This window comes from Lepisosteus oculatus, chromosome 2, assembly GCF_040954835.1.
Source record: "Lepisosteus oculatus isolate fLepOcu1 chromosome 2, fLepOcu1.hap2, whole genome shotgun sequence".
NCBI lineage: Eukaryota > Metazoa > Chordata > Actinopteri > Semionotiformes > Lepisosteidae > Lepisosteus > Lepisosteus oculatus.
In genome coordinates this window covers 6471100-6480288 of record NC_090697.1, presented here as the reverse complement: position 1 = coordinate 6480288, position 9189 = coordinate 6471100, and the positions used below count along the sequence as shown (strand labels likewise).

At 38.3% G+C, this 9189-nt stretch overlaps 1 protein-coding gene across 1 annotated transcript in view; it reads left to right on the top strand.

Moving 5' to 3' along the window:
• The first annotated feature begins 100 nt into the window (after positions 1-100).
• Positions 101-9189, top strand: part of fhl5 (four and a half LIM domains 5) — a 32234-nt gene continuing 23145 nt past the window's right edge. Inside the window, exon 1 of the mRNA XM_006626161.3 lies at positions 101-3656. The gene's annotated coding sequence lies outside the window, so the exon portion shown is untranslated. The remainder of the gene's footprint in view (positions 3657-9189) is intronic.

Sequence of the window (9189 nt, the reverse complement as noted above, 5' to 3'; positions counted from 1 at the left end):
TGGAAATTAATTGAAATTAATTGTAAGTTTAGCGTTTTTCATACTGTCATACTGAATTTTCTGGTACAGCAATCTCTTGGGTAAAGTGTACAGGTTCCTGGGATGGGTGTTGAGGCAAATGTCTTGAAAGCCGTGCTCCTGTTGTTAAAGGAGGAAAAAATGAACAAGACTCATATGATTCCACATAAAAATGATTTGAGAAGTCTCCTTTTGACAGCCCTCACCTTACAAAAAGGGAAACAGCCACCAGGAGACATCTCTCGACATTGGTTATTCTTTAAATTTGATTCACTCAGGGAAATGTGGAACTAGTCATTATAGAGAAACAGAAGTGTACAATTTTAAACAGAACAGCTCTCGGAGCACATAATGAAGTGTATGAATGGAGAGCAGGCTGTAATTTGGCTATAAATAGTCTCCATTCGCATGATCTTGTGTGCCCTTTATGATTTCCAAACCTTGAGACCCTTTCAGATTGTATTTAAATGTTATTTTTATCATTTTCATTCTACATATTTCCTCTCAGTGCATTTTTGAACAAGTTCCTATCCAGCCTTTTTTGTTCGTGTTGCCTGGTGGTTGCAATGGAATAGTGTTTTGGCTGATGTATTCAATTTTTGTTTTCTGACCCTTGTTCTTCTTTTACCTGCACCAGATGGAAACATTTTAAAAACATTAAAAGAATGTGTGCTTGATTGTTAAAACACTAGCCGGAAAAGTATTTTTGAAAAAAAAGCAGGCTATTCAGACACTAGAAATGAATGTTTGTAATAATATGTAAGTCTGCTTACTGATAATGGTGGATAATTTAGCTTTCCCCTGTAAACAGATCAAGCAATAAAAATGAACAGGATTTTAGACACCTTCAAGTTACTGAACCACATAGTTGAGCTCAGGTTGAGTCCTATAACTGAGACATCACTGGTTTATGCTGGAGATGATCAGGAATCTTCAGTTTACCACATGGCACCAGGGTTTGAGTCGGCAATTTGACATCACAAGCTCCCTGTGCTGGCTGGGTGTGCAGTGGCACGAACAGCATTTCCACCACTCCTCTGATCAGGAGTGATTCCTATAAGGCCCAATGCTGCTAGCATACTGATGGGGTTCTAATGCAAGGGGCACATGCACAGGCCTCCTCATGTGTTAGTTTAGTTTTTCTTTATTTTTATTGGCGGGATCCACGTGTTGATGTGGCACTAGTTATTTTTAGTTGCACAGCTAACCTCAAACCTGCCATTTTTATTATTTTCAAAAGGCACTAGCACTGTTTGTTGTTTTTGCAGCTGATTGTTAGACACAATGGGCACACCTTCCCTGCTCTCTTAAGTCTTTGGGAAGGCTACATGGCCACATTCATGTCTCCCTGTTTTTTAGGTTAGCTATGAAGTTTTTCCACTGTGGATTTACCTAGTGTGCCACATTGGAGCAATATAACCCTCGTATTATACATAGTATTACACAAGCAAACTGGGTCTAAATTGACATTTGTGAATGTATTTTTATAGGGTGATTTAAGTACGCCTAAAGATATTTTTAATATTTAAGTAGGTAGCTGCGTCAGCACGCATAGGCTGCAAAGGAACAGGGAAGAAGGCTCCACAGCCGAAATGTTGGGTTTCTTTTCTTTTCAGCAAGGAATTAACCTGCTACCTGTTCCTTTTTAATATTTATTTCATCTGCAATTTGTATGCTAGAACTTTTTTTGTCATTATTTTTAAAATGAAGCATTCATTAAGTTCTGTGACTAGTTTTGTGTTTACGTGAAGTTATTTCCAGGTGTGCAGAGTACAATTACTGGGATACAGGGCTGGTAGGATAGGGTTTGTGTGAGTAGGTTATGTAATAAGCATGGAAAGTAATAATGTCATTACAGCAGTACTTTTTTATCCAGATCCCAGTGTTGAAATGTGTTTACTGTTTTTTAGATTTGCAATATTCTCACTTAAAGATACATTTCTTAAATTTCATGTAGAGAACTAGAGAATCTTTCCAGCTGTTTATTCAGATGTTTATTTTGCTAAATTAGATTAACTCTATTTAAAATATTATGATTTTGATTATTGCACACCTGCAGTGGACCTGAGTCCTGTCCAGGGTTGCTCCCATTACTTACAGAGGCTCTGAAACCCTGAATTGGATGAAGTGGTTAGAAAATGGATGGAAAAACACAAAGCTGAAATATCATAATAGGATAAGCCTCCATCCCTCCAAGTTACAGTTATTGGAAGAATATTGGAATTTACTGGACTTTTTTATGCTGCTCTCCTCCACACTGATAGCCTATGTGTGGTGAACATACTGGCACACTTTGGCAGCCATCGCATTATTCAGGTGGGGACACATTGATGGTGGTGGAGAGGAGTCCCCATTACCTGTACATTTACAGTCCATTACCTATCAAGCACTTTGAGTGGAGTGTCCACAAAAGAGCTACAGTATATAAGTGTAAGAATCATTGTCATCATCTAGGCAGGGTCTCGGTGATTCCATCCACCTTCCACTTCTTCCACTTCTATAATCACCTTGACTGTGTTCCAAGGGATTTTAAGGACCATTTTATACCCAACCCCCTGATTTGTGCCTTTTCCACAATTTTGTCCTGTTGTTCTTTTGAAAGCTCCTTTGTGCTCATGGTTCAGTCTTGTCTTTGAAATGCACTACTCAGCAGAGCGAACCTGCTGAATTTATCCTGAAGTCATATGAATCTCTACAGTTTAACACAGTCAGAGGCCAGTTAACTTTGTGTGCGATTTTGAAGGCATTTGGTCACACATGATCCAATTAAGCATTAAAAGGAGGTGGGCATTTTTTCCAAACACGCTATTTCTGTTATTTTTATTTTTCTAAAATATTTTTTCACAAGGAAGTTGTGGGTGGGTTGTGGAGATAAATGAAAAAATAATTAATTTTATTCTGTTTTATGGAATAAAATGTTTTAAGGGAACAAAAGGTGAACATTTTAAGGTGTAGACTTTCTAAAGGCACAGTTTAAGAAAAAAATAATGCTCTAAATGTGTAACTTTATTATTCCACTTTTGTTTTACGTTTTTCTGTAAATGTGCATAATTTTAGAGGAAGCATATGAACTCTTTCACATATAAGAAGGGTCTTAGAAGGTCTACAAACAAGATGAGACAATTCAGACTGTTTAGCCCATTTGGTAGTGGGCAGTTAACTGATCCAAGAACCTAATCTCTTGAAGGGTGATCAGTAGTTTAAAAAACAAAAAACAGGAGTTGTGATTTTTAAAGACAGGCTGACTGCAGAGAGATTTTGAGGAACAACGTCTTCCCATTTGTGTGTGAGCTCCTGTTAGACCCTGCATTCCTGTCATTTCTTCTGCAACCACACTTCTCCAAACCCACTGCTTTGGGATCTCGCCCACATGCTTGGGCTGGGAGGCTTTCTCGGCGTATTTGTTTAACATTGTCTAAATCAGTTGAAACATTCAATAATTCTACATTTAGTGACAGATACAGTACCTCACATATGCACAGTACGTTGTTGACTGCTCAGTAAGAGTCACAGCTCAAACTGTGATAATTGTTTTTATTCAGAAATTTTGTTCTGTGTTGAGTTTCAGCAGCTCAAGGAATACTTTTTAAAATCTTTTTTTTTTCCTTTATATCTCTTTTCGGTATTACAATTTTGAGGTAAGTTCAATCTTCATGTTTTTTTTTTCTTTTTGTTTAAGCGGACACTTTCTTGCTTTGAAGACAACGTGTTCAAATCAAGAATTGTGACTGTGTTTTGATAAAGATTTGTTGCAATCTGTGATCTATGACATTTTAACTGATGTTTTTTTTTTTAATGCAGCAAATTGAAAAACCGTAAGGGCTGTATATTCAACACTTGGTACAAAAGACAAAGATCAATTTTGATGTTTCAAAAAAGACAAATGTTAAAGTGATTAATACTAGAAAGGTTTTGTCTCTTACAGTTTTTAGTAATTTGAATTTCTTAGGGGTGATTTGGAAGTTAATGTTGCAGAAAAAAATATATAGACACGCACCTCTAGTTTCCAAATATCTTTAATACTGAAATGAAGGAAATTTCAGGAATACTGGATTTGCTGTAATTTATGTAAGGTGGATTTTAAAATCAAGTTGCTTTCAAAACCCTGTATGTTGCCTTTGAAGTGTGGCTAAGTGCACTTTCTGCTTCTCAGACAGATTATTATCTCCAGAGGAGAGCTGTGATTGGATGCTGTGCTTGTATCCTTAGTAACCCTAACTATGAGTGTTGGCTGTTACATTTCTGAAATCAGTGTGATGTGTATTTCAGTTATCTTACTGTGGAGAGGTAGGATTCTAAAAACAACGAATGTTCTCAGGCTCAGCTGCTGACAAGAAATAATGTTTATAACATTATTAAAAAATGTGATCAAACGTGGTCAAATCTAAATTTTACAGAAGCTACAGCTTATTTAGATTTTTCACCTTTAGTTTATATACTATGGAAATTGTTTAATTTCTATACCACTTTGCAACAAGCAAAGTGATTCTGTTCAAAATTATTATTTTTCTGTTTACTGTACTTTTTATGTTTTATTTATATGTGGTGCCTTGAGAATTTTCTGCCTCAAAGAGTGCTACAAAAAATAAAGAATGGTCTTTTTTCTGTTTATTTTTTTCTACAGTTCATGTGAAATATTAATGTCTTGGCATTAGCTGGATAAATTAATGTTTATATCTATATATATGATATATTCTGAGCTTTTAAAGAAACTAATAACTGAAAATCAATTTTACAGATTTTGTGTATTGATTAAATGTGACATAATTTGACACCATTACGCACTAACCTGTTTAAAGCACTGAATCTTCTCTTTAGGGTCTTGAATGGACATAGATGCTGAGGTAATTTAACCTGCTGAATTTCAAACCTGGTGAATATCACAGAAATTAAGTATCATTAGCAAGAGAACAACACACTTTTGCATCAGTATGTTATAGACTGGACTAAGTCACTTCAGGAGCAGTCACCAGCAGTGCAGCTGTGTGCTCTTTAGAAATTAATTAAGGTTTTGTGTTTAGGTCCTTGTCAGGTGTAAGTACTGTAAGTGTAGAGCAGACACACAATGTTAAGTCAATTGTTATGGGGAGGTCCAAGAGTTTTGCCGTGAATCACTGCATTACTCTGTGTTTGTTGAGGGCAGTATGCCATTATCTGGGATCATTGCTTGCTGATGTGACATCATTCCATGTGACATGGATCCTCAAGGTGCTCCAGTTACGATTTCTTGCAAGATGAGAATGTGACAGTCATTCTGTGGATTCCCTACTATCCACACTTGAGTTCGATGAACATCATTTTTTGTCCATCCTCAAAGTTTGGACTGTGCACAACATAAAACCTACACTTTTCTCCACTTTCTACCTGAATCACATATTGATTCCCTACACAACCTTAATCCTGGTGGGAGTACAATTGTAGAAAACAATTAAGTGCTGTTCTCCCCAGGCAATGACTGTCTCTATTCCCAATAAAGAAAATGCTGGAAAGCAGAAAACAGATCATTAGCTCTTCGATGATTTGTGGGAGTCTCTTCTAAAGACAATACTTTCCTTATCAGTCTGTCCTGAGCATGAGTTAATTCAAAATTACTCACCATCTATATCCATCAAAAGTCAAATGTTCTAAAACATACCTGTATGTCCAGGCTCCCGTGAAGCGTAGTTCAGGACCCTATGCAGACGGTATAATCCGGAAGTAAGTGGAGAAGGACAACAGGGAAGAGACGTAAAGGATCAGGACGGGTTGACAGACAGGGAGGGGGTTGTGACAGTGGTGATCCGGTGCTTAGGGTGCGTGGCGCAGGCAAACAAGTCCAAACAGTCCAAGGGGGAAATCCGGGGTGCTGTCTAAAGTCCAAAACCGGGTGATTCATCCAAAATGAAACAAACAAGGTTAAAATCAGGAACAGGACCTGAAACAGGGACAGGGAATAAAACCAGGATAACGAGGCCAGGAGCTCCGAGCCCCAGACTCAGACGGTCAGGATGCTGGGGTGAAGCCTATGCCATCAGGTCTCTGCCACTGGTAGACGGGCTTCCGGGCGTCCATCTTCCAATACTGAGCTAGGAATAGTGAGAGCGCCAGGCTTAAATAATGAGAAACAAAACAGGGGGCAGGTACAGATAATCAACTAAAATACAAAAGGGTCAGAGCGCCCTTAAGAGGAGGGATCCCAATCGAGACAATACCCTGATGTAAGCACTATCTGTGATCAATATAGTTAAGAACTGGCTTTGCTGTTTCATACATGTTGGGGCTCAGACAGTCTGCTCCCATTTTGGTTGTCTGTTTTTGAAACCCTCTCAGCAGTTTTGGAAATAGATATTTTGCCTTCCCCTGTGCCAGCTAGCATTGGAGTTTTGCCTGACAAGGCCAGTATAACTATATCACAAGCTGACACCTTGTGTATAATTTAAAATTGGAAAATGTATATCATTGACATCATAATCATTGACTTCAGGAGGGCCCGTGCTGATAGCTCCCCACTGTACATCAACAGCTGTGGAGACAGTTAGAAGCACCAAGTTTATTGGTGTACACATTACAGATGTCTTCACTTGGTCCCTCAACACCACCTCCCTAGCCAAGAAAGCACAGCAGCATCACAATGTCCTGCAGTGACTGAGGAGGGCAAACCTTCCCCATTCTTACCACATTTCACAGAAGCACCATTGAGAGCACCTTGACCAGCTGTGTCACTGTTTGCTTTGGGAAGTGCAACGCTTCAGACCGCAAGACCCTGCAACAAATTGTGGAAACAGCTGAAAACATCATTGGAGCCTCCCTCCCTTCCATTTCTGTCATCTACGCTGCAAACGCTGCATACAGCGGCCTTCATTATAGTAAATGACCCCTCCCATAAACTCTTTGCCCTCCTACCATCTGGAAAAAGATATCGCAGTGTGTGGGCTAGCTCCACCAGACTCTGTAAAAGTTTTTTCCGTATGCTATCAGGCTCCTCAACACCCTGGAATCTACTTGCACCCACTCCAATTCCAGAAACAGGGTTTAAATCCCCCCAGTGTTTTTTGTGTATATTGTATTACATATTTACCTTAGTAATTTGCACCTTGCATTATGTGTATCCTGTCTACAATGTCTGTGTCAGTGTCCTGTCAGTCCTGTCTATATTTGCACCGTGGACCAGGAGGACCAGGAGATATTTCCACTGTATACTTGTATATGGCTGGAACGACAAATAATCATGAACTGATCTTGATGTTACACTTAGGGGTGCGAGGGAGACGTTTCTAAAGGCATGGCAGCCTTTTCTCATATACAGTATGTTCCTTATCTTACTCTGACTGTAGTCTATTAGTTATGCAAGTTATCTCAGCTGCTGGAGGTACTTAGAAATGCTTCTTTTATCTGCCTCTACTCATTTGCTTCCTCACATGCAGTCATGTAGCTTGTACAAGGTTATCTTGAGGTTACCTTAGAAGGAGCTTTTGCATCAGATACTGCTAGCTCTGAGAGAACTGATGAGACATCAGTTTTATGGATCTGCTTTAACATCCACTTGTGGTAGTAAGGGCAACTCCTCAGATAGGTTACACCTGGCAGTACGGGTTGGGGTCAAACACAGGTTCTTCCTGTCAGCTGGTAGCACTGCTGTGTTTTAATCTAGTTCTGGTTGATGGATGGGCGCTGAATGACACAGGAGCTTTGCAAAGTTGATGTACTGAAATACTCATGCCTTTGGAAGTGCAATAGCAAGGGTATTCATCACCTGTAGGCTGACAGTTTGCAGACTTACAGTACAACCCCTCAAAAACACTTCTAGAAGAAAAACAAAACAATGGACTTCAGAAATATTTAAGGAATAGGTGAGACTGCATTAAATATAAGATTAATCGCACCTGTTAACTACACTCAGTAACATCATAGATTTTGTCAAACAAATTTTTTGCTTTATGTCATTGTTAGAGAAATAATCTAAATTAAATCACAAGAATTCATTGACATGAACACATGAAATAACAAAAAAAAACACCTCAGCTCACATAGTTGAGAGTAAAGCTACAACCGTCATTTTCTGTTAAACACAAGGATGTAGGTCAGCTATGGCCAAAGAACAGGGTGTCCCCTGCATTACATGTGAGGGATCTGTTAACCAGTCATACCAGTCTGTTTATGTTTGGCCAACTGGATAAAAGAACCATCTGCTGTGACTGAGAAAGAAACCTGCGATTGACTACAGTGCTGTTGTGGGAATACTAAATACAGTACTAAAAAGGAATATTACATCCTTAACATTTTCTTGTTTGTTTTGTTGTTGAGAAGCGTGCATACCTTAGATTGTCATAATTTATTGTTGCTTCAGCACTTGATTTTAACAATAGTTTTTTGGTCATTTTTAAATTACCGGCCCCAAAATTAACTAGCTTGGTCATCACCTTACCTACCATCACCTGCCTATGACTGCTTTTTTGTCAGTCAGGATTTCATGGTTTCTCGCATCTATATTTAGGGTTTTTACCCTGTCAGAATAGAAACCTGTACTGTACCAGGAACAGGTTGCAGTATATTTATATAAATAGTTATAGAAATGTTATGAGGAAATCATGGCACATTAATTTTACTTCTTGTATAGCCCTTTACAGTCTTCAGAATAAACTGCTTATCCAAAATTGATGGAGAAATGTATTAACATTATAACATCAGCCTCAGTATCTGTCTTTTACATTATTTTCTTGTTTACTTTTTATAATTAGAAAATTATAAGGACTAATATTGAGTTCAATATGTCCTGTATGTGTATTTATTTTTACCTAAAACATACTACTGATATCTATGAAAGGCACTGTAAGCATGGATGCTTTTGAAATTTGTACCGGCATTCTGTATATCCTGCAGACTACAGAATAAATATACAGTAGAAGATTACAGTATATTTATTACCATACGTTGCTGTTTGTGGTTTGTTATAGAAACAGTAGTTGGAGGCAATGCCATCTGTCCATCAGTATTAGACAATATTACATGTCAAGAAAGAATTCCAATTCACTGGATACCTCATTATGCTTCCATTTAGATACCTTGAACTTTTAAAATTCTTGTTACACCCCTCCTTCAATGCTGGTGTGAGGCCAGGTTTATGTGGGCTCTTCGATATTCCAGAAGGGGTATAGTGTTTTGCTAGATCATACACTTTCCCACAATGATTCT